The sequence below is a fragment of the Panulirus ornatus genome, chromosome 20, assembly GCF_036320965.1.
Source record: "Panulirus ornatus isolate Po-2019 chromosome 20, ASM3632096v1, whole genome shotgun sequence".
Classification (NCBI taxonomy): domain Eukaryota; kingdom Metazoa; phylum Arthropoda; class Malacostraca; order Decapoda; family Palinuridae; genus Panulirus; species Panulirus ornatus.
In genome coordinates, this window is record NC_092243.1 from 67,950,529 (window position 1) to 67,965,941 (window position 15,413).

The 15,413-nt window shown below is 41.0% G+C and overlaps 1 protein-coding gene across 3 annotated transcripts in view; it reads right to left on the minus strand.

Moving 5' to 3' along the window:
- LOC139756091 (phosphatidylcholine:ceramide cholinephosphotransferase 2-like) overlaps positions 1 to 15,378 on the minus strand; it is a 396,755-nt gene extending 381,377 nt beyond the window's left edge. For 2 of the 3 annotated variants that reach the window (XM_071675131.1, XM_071675128.1), the window contains exon 1: positions 15,252 to 15,378. The gene's annotated coding sequence lies outside the window, so the exon portion shown is untranslated. The remainder of the gene's footprint in view (positions 1 to 15,251) is intronic. The other variant, XM_071675129.1, reaches the window with a different exon arrangement.
- Between the last annotated feature and the right edge of the window lie 35 nt (positions 15,379 to 15,413).

Sequence of the window (15,413 nt, forward strand, 5' to 3'; positions counted from 1 at the left end):
AGAGGGTACGAGAGCAGAAACCAGGTAAGGTACGAGAGTGTACGGGATCAGAAACCAGGTTAGGCACGAGAGCGTACGTGAGCAGAAACCAGGTAAGGCACGAGAGTGTACGAGAGCAGAAACCAGGTAAGGCACGAGAGTGTACGAGAGAAACACCAGGTAAGGCACGAGAGTGTACGAGAGAAGCACCAGGTAAGGCACGAGAGGGTACGAGAGCAGTGGAGGCGAGTTAAGGAAGATCACGTTTCAGGCAGGGAGACTTAAAAAAGAGATGTGCCCCGTCATGATTACTGCCCGAGAGCACCGCCAGTGCTGTCCACGGGTGAAAGGTTTATGCTGACACACGCGCCGGCCTGAGCGTCTGGGGGGGAGGGAGCGGGGGCAATAATAAGCCACACGGGGAATGAGCGAGCGCGGCAGAGGTGGTGGCGGTGGTGGTGGCGTGTCACACACATGTGAGGAATACCACCCCATCATATCTGAAGCACGAACCCAGTGAGGGATGGGAGATGAGAGGTCGCAATATCAAATATGAGAGAGAGAGAGAGAGAGAGAGAGAGAGAGAGAGAGAGAGAGAGAGAGAGAGAGAGAGAGAGAGAGAGAGAGAGAGAGAGAGTTGCTTGAGAAATGTGGAGCCTCGTAAACTAGGGTAAGGATGCGGAGGGGAGGAGGGGATGAAGGATGGGGGGGGGGGAGAGCGGTGAGGATCATTAATGCGTCGGAACTTTCTCTTAAGATGAGAGAGACGCCAGCCAGCTACGGGGAACATAACAGGGTCATCGTGAGGCAAGGGTTAAAAAGAAAAAAAAATACTAATCATACAGACTAACAGGAAAATGGACGCTTTTACCTTGAGGCACACTATGACGTGTCATTGTATATTTTTAAATAAATCCCAAAGGCAAACGGTGGCAAGATGCCTCCCCAAAACACACACACACACACACACACACACACACAACTTTTTCAAGGACACCCGACAAATAAATATTATCATAACTGTTGAGCAGAGGTAAAAAATAAAATACGTTTCCGTTAAAGATCTATACTGCTCCATGATCTTCGTTTGAAATATCACAAAATATCACCTGTGGTAACTATATTGCAGTCAGTGTCTTAACTACAACACAGTGGTGGTATACGGGAGTGTGACACTCAGTTTCTACTCTCTCTCTCTCTCAGCTCCTTGTTTCTACTTTACGAGTGAACTGTGAAGACTGTAGTTCATAAGGGGTTCTCAATGTACCGTAATATGTATTACGGAGTATGTAATGAACCAATTTTTGTAACAGTCATGAAATATCAACCCGCTAGGGGTCGGACAGAGACCCTGTGTGGCATCTGTAATCTCCAACCTGTTTTGCGAAGCCCTTGGCCTCCCTCAGGAAAAATAAAACCTGATCTTTTTTATCTTTTTTGTTTCAAGTGGGTCCTTACAAGGAGAAGGAGGTGGGGAAGGGGGCGGAATAGGGGTAGGAATTATCTGAAATGGAAGAGAGGGTTGAGTTGCCCAGATATACGACGTAGGTATTATAATTTTTTTTTTTTTCCAAGACCGTATTTTTTGTGTCTTACTTATAACCCCCGGCAGACTAGGGGGTGTGTTTATGTAGTCATGTTCTTTCTTTTTGGTCTGGTCAAGGAAACTATCAGGGCTACATAAGCATTGAATTCACTATGCTTAGATCATCGAGACTCAGTGGTAACCAAGGGGTTGTTCCTTGTCTCTGCTACTGGCCAGGTCTGGGATATATTACGTTCTCGTCGTCTTTGAAGTATCAGTCATACCTACTTTACCTGCTACTTGTTTTAAGAACACAGTATCTGTTGTATGTGGGGCAGCAGCATCACCCTCTAGTACATTTCTAATGCCATCCTCCCTAGGAGAAAAATTCCAAGGAAAACGACTCAAAAAGTTCCCCGGATGATCAACGTAAAACGTTGCTCCTCGCGTGGTTCAGCTGGTACGAGTCGTAACAGCCTAGCCCAGCTAGGAGTGTCATCATGACCTATAGTGGACACGGTCCAGCAATACTCACAACCACCTACATGGATGAGGAAAGACTATGAACACATGCCAGCCTAACCTAAAAACAGACATCACGCCTACAATAATGAACCACAATTAATGAAATGTAAGTCTCTCTCTCTCTCTCTCTCTCTCTCTCTCTCTCTCTCTCTCTCTCTCTCTCTCTCTCTCTCTCTCTCGCTGGGAAAACTGAAGTACCTTATGGGCGACCACGCACAGCAGAAATGCTGGAACTATTCCAGGCTGCCTTAGCAACTTGTCCGGCAGCATGTGACTGAACCCCGACAATCTAACGGGGGGAAACATTTGCTAATGGACTGAACACATGCACGTTCCTATCCGCAAAGCGTGGAAAAGACATTAATTAATATCAAGGGTACGAAAACAGGTCACGTCTTCCATCCATCCAAACCTTATTATACAAAGAGCTAACGTCCAACCTAATATTAACCCTGGTTGCTACGTCTAGCGTTGCAAATCAACCATCTTGAGCTGCACGCTAATCTCGATCTCGAACATGATTATACATAGTTTAATCCACTTCACTGATGGCCAAGGAGCCACGATGGCTCTGCAGTACCCTGGTCATACCGAATCCGAACTTGACGCAGCGCTGACGCGAAGGCCAAGCTACATACGTACATCCCTTGGGGAAGGATGGTACCACCTGTGAAATCTTATTACGGCTACCCCGCAACGTACCGGGCAATCCTCTTCTTAACCCTAAAAAACATGTGACAGGAGCTCTACCTTCCTCCTGGACGAAAAGCCTCATCATTCCTATACCCAAACCCAGCCAACCTGATGCCTTTAGACATATATCCTTCAGAACTTTGTGTACAACCTCTGAAAGGCGTACGATATTCACTCGTTCTTGGACACAGAACTAACAGCATGTCTTCCAGTCTGTGTACATCACATCACCACCCTCTCTTCATACAGTGTACAATTACACCACCGTCCTTGACCATAAAGCTCCTATTGATATTACCAATCGACACATGATCCTGTAAATAACTTGCTACAGTAGATATATGGGGGCTGGCTTTTGGGCTGGATCTCAGGTTACCAGTACAACAGAAAGTCATCTGTTCTGTTTCAGGAACACAAGGGTGACCTAGTCCTCCGCAATTGGCCCCACCTCGTTCAACGTCATAATCGACACCCTTCTTCGGTCCAGACCCACAAATACTGAACACCAAATACATGAATAAGTTAAGCTGACGATATCACGATCAACACCAATAGGTATAACAATACCACCCCCCCCCCCCCCCCCCGCTATACTCAACCGGGTGTCAGTTACTTGTGAAGAAGGGCTAGGGCGTGTCACCTCAGCTGACATGGCCAAAATCCTAAAGGACGGGGGTGTCTCCGGAGAGATGCGGTTATGCCGTTGAATATAGCAGGTCACACACATCGGTGATATAGAAAATGTACCCGTTCCTTGCTTCCGAGATACCAACACCTGCAGCTGCTTAACTAGACTTAACAACCGACGTAAAGATGAGACTTAGAGCACCCACTACTCATCTAAGCCTACTTACTGATTTGATATGTTTACCATGCAAAATAGTTTGAGACCTTATTTCTAGTTATACTAACAAGTGGATTGTGTTTTTTTTATTTCTGGAAACTGTGGTCAATAAACATCTATCTCTATCTATCTCTCTATATATCAAGTCTCTGACCAAAATCATATATTTAACATGAACCATCTTAGTTCCTCAGACTCCCTACCCAGGAATCAGGTTCTGAGTAGGGCCTGAAAGAGATACAGTCCGGGAACTTACACATTTAGCCTATCCTACCATCGAGCACGAGAGCGCGGTACCGGCCTTGAACACAGGTGCAGGTAACAGGTTAGTATGAGACTGTTGTGAACTGGCCCCTCCCAGCGATAGCGAGCGAGAAACACGGGGGAAACTGGACTGGTACAATACTACGAGTTCTGTAGACGAAAAGAGTAGCAACTCAAAGGATATAATTTTCTATACATCAGTTAAACTCTGTGGGAAAAATTCCATTTTGGGCATTTCCCTTTTCTTTGTGACAGCTTCAAGTATTTCTCCACAAGTCTACTTTCTTTTTAATGTTTCTCTGCTACTACCTTCCGTTTCTTCCGTTCATCTTTATCTTTCTCATCTGGCGGTATTATTTAGCAAAATCATTAAGTACTCTTCACGAACAACAATACTTTGTCTTTCTGGCCTACTTATTGTGGATTTTGCATAAGCATCGAATCCAAAACGATCCCTAAGAACATTAATGGTGCTACTATTATGTTTTCAAATACTTTTTAATTGGTTTCTGCATTTAAATTTACCAAAACATTTTCAACCACTCCACTCTCATACAGTAATACAAGTAGTAGTATGATTAACATACAGCAAGTACTTAAAGCTATTTACCAAACTTGCCCATTAAAGACAAATTCCATTGTCATATGGGGTAGCATTAGAAGGACATATCATGAAACATTTCTATTTGACTGTAATTGCTATCTTGGATAGATGAGGCATCAATTTTTCTCTTCCTACTAATAAAGTATCCTAATCAAGCAAATAATCTTTTGCTTTTCAGATAACTTGTCCATTCCGTTGGGTTGTGTAACTTCACAGCTCAGTGTGCTTAACTTTCCCTATGGTCAGTCATGCTGATCAAGGACATGACCTGTATAACTTAGTATTCTCTTTAACCCAGATGACAAGGTATACTTTCTACATATCTGTCCAGTTAGTGTTCACGTTCTCCAAAGAACGGTCCAAATTGTTTCTCATACTTGCCAGTGGTAACAAGGACAACTCTGGGCAATAAATGCTTATACTGTATTTTCATAAATGTATCTATGGCACGCTCTTGATTTTACTAGTGATATTATACAATAACCAACTTTCAAATATGAAATAATTCCTTACTGCAGATTGGAAACTACACCACCAACAAATTTTCATAGGATGATTATAGTAAATCTTTCCCAGACTATAAAATGGAAAGCTTTCACACCCAGAATTTCTTTTCTAAGCAGCCTTTCATTCAAAGATGATACTAGAATCCACACATTGCTGCTAATGATAAGTTCATTGTCAGGCAATTAAATTTACAACATTAAGGAATCTTACTTGGTTTTCTTTAATGACTTTAGACTCCATAAACCTCTTTATTAATCTGAAAAGTATCTCATCCCTTTTATCAACAAAAACACAGACAGCAGGCAACTCCAACAGAAAATTCTTAAAAAAGTTCTTGTAAACCACCATGAGATGGGTTTTCATTATGACACTTTTTGGGGTAGCCATTTTGTTTTTCAAGTCCCTTTTTTAAAATGATATACAGATCTTTCTGTTCTGAAAGCTAAACTTGCCACCTAACTTACAGACGTTTCAGAAAATTGTTTCCTCAGACAAATTGTCTTACCTATCTTCATTACATACAAGGCAATTCAAGCCGAGGTAAAATTGTTCCACATCAGTAAGGCATTTAATCCCCAATCAAAAACAGTTATGAATAATAATCCATTAGCATTCTGGTACTTCTAATTTCTCAACTGATTTACAATTTAGTAAAATGATCTGAAACATTAACCCCAATTGTGCTAAAAAAATACAAGGACTGCAGGAACCACTTAATATTTTAGTATCCAAAATGTTGCACACCAATTCATAACTGGTTCTTGTTGATCATCAAGAGGAATACATTTCTTTGGGGTACATATGAACAAACAGACCCTCAGCTACCCTAATCCAACCCATGAAAACATGGGTAACTTTAATGCAAACTGGTTATAACAAAATGGAGAAAAAAATATCTAAATACCTCCTGCTTGTAGGGGAGGAGCAGGAGGGTTGGAAACCGACCCATCCAGTATAATTACTTCCTAAGAGTAAAATCAAAGAAATGAGCCATTTTGAGAATTTTCTCTCAAATGCTCAGTTGTTTAATCAGGACACCACCTCACTAGGAGGGGAAAGGCATGTATGCATGACAAAAAATGTGTCAATATAGTATATACTATATAATACTTTTAATCTTCAATTATCTTAACCCTAGGATTGCTGTTATTGGAATCTCTCAGTTTTAAGGCTGCTCTACAACCAGCAGTGTGGAAAGGATAAACTCCTTAGAGTCAAAACTTTTTTACTAAGATTGTACCCCTTTTGTCCAATGACGATGATACATCAAATTCCTCTGCATATCCTCATCTATAGCCCATGCCTCACATCAATTCAATATCATTGGGACTACTATATCTATCTATCTAACTCTGGTGCCCATTCCCTTTGGGAACTCCCTCAAGGGGACGGCCAAAGCAAAACAGTCTCCGTACCTGGTGAACTCCAGTGCCTCATCTTTGACAGGCCACTGGCAGAGGGAAACCCTAGTGCAGTGTATTCAGGAGCTCTTACATAATGTTCTAACCAACTACTTCCTAATGTGTCTATCTCATATTCCTGCCTATAGTTCCTACCTTTTGCATTATGCTCCTACCTACTACTTCTACCTAATGTTTCTACCTAAAGCTCCTATATAACATTCCTACCTACTACTTCCATCTATTGCTCATATCATTTTGCCAAAAGGCATGGCCAGCACAAAGTGTTCACCACAGGAAAATGTAGAGGTGTGAAGAATTAGTTAAGTGTTGTCAAGTGTTATGCTTGATAAGGAGAGATTGTATGTTTGTGGACAGAATATCAGCAGTCTGCATGTGGGTGAAGCAGAAAGAAAAGACAGCTGCATGGGGCAAAGAAGTGCCAACTCAGTAGGCAGCCATCATTAACCTTCCCAATACCAAGGCAGGGAGTACTGGTAACATACCTCCTTGATCGTTGGCTGCCTACCAACTTCTGCCAACTATACCATTACACATACCTATTTTTGCCCTCCCAGATAACAATCTCTCTTTCCGCACATTCTTCATTGCTCCCAGAACCTCCTCAACCACCCTACAACTAACTTCTGCTTCCATGGTTCCATTCACTATCTTGTTCACTCCCAGGTATCTAAAAGACTTCACTTCCCCAAAAATTTCTGCATTATAACTCAAACCCCAAATAAATAGTTCCTCAACCCTCCTAAACCTAATAACCATGCTTTTATTCACATTTACCCTCAACTTTCTCCTTCCATACACCCTTCCAAATTCATTCACCATCTCCTACAGTTTCTTGAACAAATTTGCCACTCCATTATCAGCAAACAACAATTGACTCACATCCTAGGCCCTCTCATCCCCTACAGACTTGCACATTCATCTCTCTCTCCAAGACTCTTGCATTTACCTTCCTCACCAGCCTAACCAAATTAAAAAGCCATGGTGATATCACACACCCCTACCACAGACCAATCCTCACCTGAGCACATTCACTTTCCTCTCTTCCTTTTTGTACAAATCCTTTATACCCTTGATAAAAACTTCTCACCGGCAGCTTTCCTTCCCCACCAGGTTTTCTTAAGACCTTCCACAAGACATCTCTATCAACCTCATCATATCGTTTCTGTGGATCCATAATGCCATATACAAATCCATCTGTTTATTTCTCTTACACATTGATGAAAGCAAATAACTGATCACACATCCTCTACTACTTCTGATATTACACTGTTCCTCACATGTGATGTTCTGTATATGCCTTCCCCCTCTCGGTTGCTACTTTCCCATAAAACTTACCAGATACACTCAACAAACTTATACCTTCCTTAGTAATATGAAAAAAACTCACCTTTATCCCTCTTGCCTTTATGCAGTGGCACTACACATGCATTCCACCAATCCTCATGCATCTCAACATGATCCATGCATACAATGAAAATCCTAACAAGTCAACAATATAGTTACCTGCTTTCTGAAGAAATTCAACTGCAATAGCATCCACTCCAACTGCTTTGCCACATTTCATCTTACCTAAGACTTCCAGCACCTCTTGTCTCTTGATTAAACCACTCTCCATGACCCTCACTTTGTATCCCACCCAGACCCAAAGACCCTTCATATGCCACCCGATTCAGAAGTCCTTCAAAATCTCACTTCATCTCCCCCTCACTTAATCACAACCAGATATAACTTCCTCTTTGCCCCTGTCACTGATGTCCCCTTTTGTTTTCTTGTTTTTCATACCTTATTAACCTCCTTCCAAATATCTTATTCTCCCCAAAGTTTACTGATACTCTACCAAACTCTCATTTGTCCCCTTTTTCAATCCCTGCACCTTCCTTGTAACCTCCTGCTGCTTTCTCATATACCTCTCCTAATCATTTGCACCCCTTCATGTAAGTACCACCCAAACACCTCACTTTACTTTTTCATCCCACAACTCACTACCCTTTCTAATCTGCCCACCTCCCTCCTTTCGCATGCTACATGCATCTCACATATGCCAGCACTGTTTCCCTAATATCTATAACCTTACAATCCTCATTCACTCACCTTCATTTAATCACATCTTTTGCCATTCTACAATAAATCTCTCCTGTATTTCTTCACACAAGTTTCTTTATCAAGTTCAATCATTCTCACCACTCTCTCTTCATCCATAATGTTTTTTTCTAGAAACTTCTACCATGCCTCCACAAGGTAGTGATCAAACATCCCTGCAGCTGCCCCTCTCAGCACATTCACATCCAAAAGTCTTTCTCTCAATTAACATTTTTTTTTTTTTTTTTTTATACTTTGTCGCTGTCTCCCGCGTTTGCGAGGTAGCACAAGGAAACAGACGAAAGAAATGGCCCAACCCCCCCCCATACACATGTATATACATACGTCCACACACGCAAATATACATACCTACACAGCTTTCCATGGTTTACCCCAGACGCTTCACATGCCTTGATTCAATCCACTGACAGCACGTCAACCCCGGTATACCACATCGCTCCAATTCACTCTATTCCTTGCTCTCCTTTCACCCTCCTGCATGTTCAGGCCCCGATCACACAAAATCTTTTTCACTCCATCTTTCCACCTCCAATTTGGTCTCCCTCTTCTCCTTGCTCCCTCCACCTCCGACACATATATCCTCTTGGTCAATCTTTCCTCACTCATCCTCTCCATGTGCCCAAACCACTTCAAGACACCCTCTTCTGCTCTCTCAACCATGCTCTTTTTATTTCCACACATCTCTCTTACCCTTACGTTACTCACTCGATCAAACCACCTCACACCACACATTGTCCTCAAACATCTCATTTCCAGCACATCCATCCTCCTGCGCACAACTCTATCCATAGCCCACGCCTCGCAACCATACAACATTGTTGGAACCACTATTCCTTCAAACATACCCATTTTTGCTTTCCGAGATAATGTTCTCGACTTCCACACATTCTTCAAGGCCCCCAGAATTTTCGCCCCCTCCCCCATCCCTATGATCCACTTCCGCTTCCATGGTTCCATCCGCTGCCAGATCCACTCCCAGATATCTAAAACACTTCACTTCCTCCAGTTTTTCTCCATTCAAACTCACCTCCCAATTGACTTGACCCTCAACCCTACTGTACCTAATAACCTTGCTCTTATTCACATTTACTCTTAACTTTCTTCTTCCACACACTTTACCAAACTCAGTCACCAGCTTCTGCAGTTTCTCACATGAATCAGCCACCAGCGCTGTATCATCAGCGAACAACAACTGACTCACTTCCCAAGCTCTCTCATCCCCAACAGACTTCATACTTGCCCCTCTTTCCAAAACTCTTGCATTTACCTCCCTAACAACCCCATCCATAAACAAATTAAACAACCATGGAGACATCACACACCCCTGCCGCAAACCTACATTCACTGAGAACCAATCACTTTCCTCTCTTCCTACACGTACACATGCCTTACATCCTCGATAAAAACTTTTCACTGCTTCTAACAACTTGCCTCCCACACCATATATTCTTAATACCTTCCACAGAGCATCTCTATCAACTCTATCATATGCCTTCTCCAGATCCATAAATGCTACATACAAATCCATTTGCTTTTCTAAGTATTTCTCACATACATTCTTCAAAGCAAACACCTGATCCACACATCCTCTACCACTTCTGAAACTACACTGCTCTTCCCCAATCTGATGCTCTGTACATGCCTTCACCCTCTCAATCAATACCCTCCCATATAATTTACCAGGAATACTCGACAAACTTATACCTCTGTAATTTGAGCACTCACTCTTATCCCCTTTGCCTTTGTACAATGGCACTATGCACGCATTCCGCCAATCCTCAGGCACCTCACCATGAGTCATACATACATTAAATAACCTTACCAACCAGTCAACAATACAGTCACCCCCTTTTTTAATAAATTCCACTGCAATACCATCCAAACCTGCTGCCTTGCCGGCTTTCATCTTCCGCAAAGCTTTCACTACCTCCAATATTACCTGCTGAGGGTCTTTTTCACTCATGCACACTTGTGTACGTTCTCCTTTTAAAACCAGGTATTCCCAATCACTAGTCCTTTTTCAGCAAACAATGCCACATACTTTTCACCATTTCCATTCACTTTACTGAATACCCCTATGCTTCCCAATTATATCCTAAACTGCTACATTACTAACCTTCACATCTAAATCGCCAACCACTAATACTTGGCATCTTGCATCAAAACTGCTGACATACTAACTCGGCTGCTCTCAAAACACTTGCCCTTCATGATCTTTCTTCTCATGATGGGTGCATAAACACTAATAACTACCCATCGATTCCCTACACTCTTTCACACACTCCCACAACTGTTTCATTAGTAGCGCTACTCCTTCCTTAGCTCTTGTCCTTTCACCAACCCCTGACACTTCCAAACCATTTTTCCCTTTTAACCTTGAGTTTTGTTTCACTTACAGCCAGAACATCCAGGTTTCTTTCCTTACAACTACCCATCTCTCCTTTCTTCTCATCTTGGTTACATCCACACACAACTAAGAAACCCCAGCCTAAGCCTTCAAGGTGGATGAGCAAGTATGAATATGTACACTTGTGTATATATGTATATGTATGTCGCAGGAGACAGCGACAAAGTATAATATATAAATAAATAAATAAATAAATAAATAAATATATATATATCTTTTTATTTTTTTATATTTTGCTTTGTCGCTGTCTCCCACGTTTGCGAGGTATATATATGTGCGTGTATGGACGTTTATGTATATATATGTGTATATGAGTGGATGGGCCATTCATTGTCTGTTTCCTGGTGCTACCTCGCTGACATGGGAAATGTCGAGCAAGTATAGTTATGAATAATAAAAATAAAGTGGTGACAGAGAAGGTATGGTACGTACAGAGTATCAGATTAGGAAGGAAAGCCATGGTTTCAGGATTGCTGGAAAATTTGTGGATCGGGTGTTTACTCTAGAAAATGTGCGTAATAAATACCTAGTGAAGGAAAAGAATTTGTAGATGGCATTTATGGATCTGGAGAAAGCACATGACAGTGTTGACAGAAATGCCTTGTGGAATGTCTTATAAAAATATGGTGTGGATAAAAAGTTACAAGAAGCAGTGAGATATTATCAAGAGTGTAAGGTGTGTGTACAAGTAAGAAGAGAGGAGAGTGAGTGGTTCCAGGTGAAGGTTGGTCTGCAGCAGTGGTGTGTGATGTCCCTATGGATGGGGTGGTGAGGGAGGTATATACAAGGGTCTTAGAGACAGGGGTGAGTATGAAGTCCGTTGGGGTAAGGGGGCCTGGGATATGTCAGTTGTTGCTTGCTGATGACACTGTCATGGTGGCAGATTTGAATCTGAAACTGTAGAAGTTGGTGACAGATTGGTACAGCGTGTGAAATGAGAAAGTTGAGAGTAAATGTAAATAAAAGCATGGTCATCAGGTTTCACCGGGAAAAAGTTAGCTGAGGTGCGAGTTTAAGTGGAAAACTACGGAAGTACATGCAATGTTTGAGATACCCGAGAATGGATGTGATAGTGAATAAGATCATGGAAGAAGAAGTGAGTTACAGGATGGGTGAGAAGGTGAAGGTTCTGGGAGCACTGAAGGATGTGTAGAAAGAGAACTTATCTGGGAGGGCAAAAATTGATATGTCTAAAGGTACAGTGGTCCCAGTGATATTGTAAGGATGCAAGACAGGCTGCAGGTAAGAATATGCAGAGGAGGTTGGATGTTTAGGAAATGAAATGTTTAAGGACAATATGTGGTGTGAGGTGGTTTGATTAAGTAATAAAAGGTAAGAGAGATGTGGTAATAAGAAGAGTGTCATTGAGAGCTGAAAAGGGCATGTTGATATGGTTTGGACACAAAATAAATGAGTGTAAGGATGACAAAGAGGATATATGATAAGTGGCAGAAGTGAAAGGGAAAAGGAGATGGATGAGACCACACTGTAGATAGAAGGCTGGAGTGAAAAAGATTTTGAGTGATCAGGGTCTGAACATGCAGGAAGGTGAGCAGTTTGCATGGGTTAGTGTGAATTTGAGCAATGTGGTGTACTGCTGGCAACGTGCTGTCAATGGGCTGAACCAGGGAATATGAAGCAGCCATGGGAAACCACAGAAAGGTTTGTGGAGGATGGTTGTAAATAGGGTGGTGTGGTTTCGATGTAATAATCATAAAAGCTAGAGATTGCAGGCAAGTGACTGCAGCCTTGCTTTACCAGTTCCTAGAACTACCTCACTAACGGTGGACATGAAAAAAATATACTATGCCCTCTTTCTGAGAGAGCCCTGATATTACCCAGAGCATCTATTCTAGAGGCTCCTGCACCAAAAAAACGAAATATTTCCAGCAAAAAAAAAATGTGAAGTAAAAAATTCTTTTACTCCCACAGATACAGCCTGGCCCAAAGGTAACTTTTAATTTGTGCAGAAACATCATGCAGGCATAGTTTGGTATTATCTATATACACTCGACACCAATCAAAATGATCACCCACTCTTTGATGTAATTGAATAAATACACACCATATGACAAAAAACAGCCAGCAAGCCTTCAGGTAGCAACTACCAAGGGTAACCAATGTTGGGGAAAGCATCTACTTAATACAAAGAAGAATGGTTAAAAGTAAGAGGATAAATGAACATAATACCATGTATTAAAACACTATAAAACAGACCATGTATCAAAATTCATCATGAATTCATCAAAATATATAGAATCATTTTTCTTTAACATCTGAAAGCATCCCAGCACCTTCACAAGCCCCTGACCTACGAACATGTTTCCCAGCCTTGCCAACCTCAGGTTGGGTTGTAAAAGTTTGACAATAATGTAAAAAAAAGTAATGTTATGTCAATGTTACTTATGAATAACATCTATTCCCACAAAGCCTACTTAACTCTGATCCCACTCCTTTTCCTTCAATGCTAAATACAGTACTAGGAGATTCAAGTCGTTTTTCCAGCATCATGAACCAAAAACTACGCCATTACTTTAAGAACAAGTTTAACCAAAGCCATGAATAAGTTTTTGGGTACCTCAAAAATTATTCTCTATGTTGGTCAGGAATGTCTGTGAAGGATATAAAACAAAAGAAAAAATATGACAGAAATAAATGATTCCGAACAGAAATTAGAATAAAAAATTCAGATTAAGTAAAAGTTTGGTTCAGCTCAACATTACAATTAGCTTTGGCTGCCGAGTGATTTTGCTCTGCAATGAAAGTTTAGTGTTTTGAAACACAATATGAACTACACAACATAAGTTCAGGCATTTTATTTCACTTATAACTGGCAAGAGCAGTTAGGACTATACATGTAAGGGTATTAGAGAGTATATCATTTATAAAAAAAAAAATCAACAGCACCAATGAAAGCCTTCCCTAACCTCATGTAGCATCTACAATGTACAGTTCAAACATACCAAAGTTAAACTGGTCTGCTACTGGGATCACATAGCCATTTGGTCTTTTGTGTACTTGTTAATATTTGGAGATATCTGCCCAATGCTTCATCATGCAAGTCAATGATATATTTCAATAAGGCTATGGAACATCAAGATATATATCGACTGCCTGGGAGGTCAGGTTTGGTTTTCATAGGTTCTTTTTATATATCTTTTTTCTACTTGTATTACCTACTTTTATGCCAACCCCATACTTTCGTCACTATTTCCTTACGCAGTATCATTCAGTACACTATAACTCTCCGAACAATACTGCGCAAGTGATGGTGTATTCTCTAAACACCATATCAGAACAAAACCATTCAATATCCAGAGCTGATAGCAATTCACACCTAAGCTGGTCCAAGACCTACGACTGCCAGAAACCGGAGCATTTTGCATCTATCTATCTATCTCTGACATTTGTTCCAACTGAAACTTCCTCAAAGGGGTGACCACTGCAACAGAGTCTCCACAATGAAAGAACTCCAGTGCCACTTCTTAGCCTTTATTGCCTCACCCTTACCAGATGGCCACTGGCAGAGGGCAAGTCTAGCACAGCAAAGTGAAGTGTTAAGAAACACATACATAAGCAAAGGAGTTTATACTTCATTTGGCAGAGGCTGTATGCCCCCTGGAAGTGGCTGGGACAAAATCACAGGAACTTAAAATCTAAGGCTATTTCAGCCTTTATGGTTCCCTTTTGAAGCGTGAACTCTCAAGGTATATAATCACAAAACCTAAAACAGCATCACAATTAAGACTTCCTTTTTTTTTTTCTATCGATTATGTAATGGATCTGATATCACAGTGATGTACCAGACAGGTGGTGTTATGTAACATATCAGGTGACTCTTTGGTGTTAATTAACATCCCGTTAAGTATACAAATTGCACAACGGTCTATACCATGCATTAACACGACGACCCATGATGCCCAAATGAATCCCAGAGACAAATCATTAATTAATCAAATCATATATATATATATATATACGCATCTTGGGACATATGCACAACTACAACCATACCAGCTGTTTTAATCTAACTCTGTCGGTACTGTTCTCATAAATCATTGTCAATAATACTAATTAGAAGGTACAAATGTCAGATTATGGTTATCACTGATAACATTCATGTGAATAATCTGTTACTGATTACCCGACCTAACCAGCTGCTTCACTACCTTAGCAACTAGCTCTATGGTCACGATACATTAATCACTTCTTCATCATTAATGGTTCTAACTTCATGATCACCTCAGGCCAACCATAGCTCCACTAATTCAACCATAAACTATAATAATAATCATTACATGGTGATATTACGCAGCGTCTCATATATAATCAATGTTAAATATCAAAAAAATGTATATATTACCAGAAATCCTCCTTACCTCAGCTCACGATGATAATGTCCTCAATCGTCCTTAAGGGATTTAAATTATGACTTAAGTATATAGATAAACTAAAAAAAAAATTATGGAAGATACAATTGGAAGTCCACTACAGAGAGGTTAACGCACAACTGTCACTCAATGAGTATAAGTCCCATGACA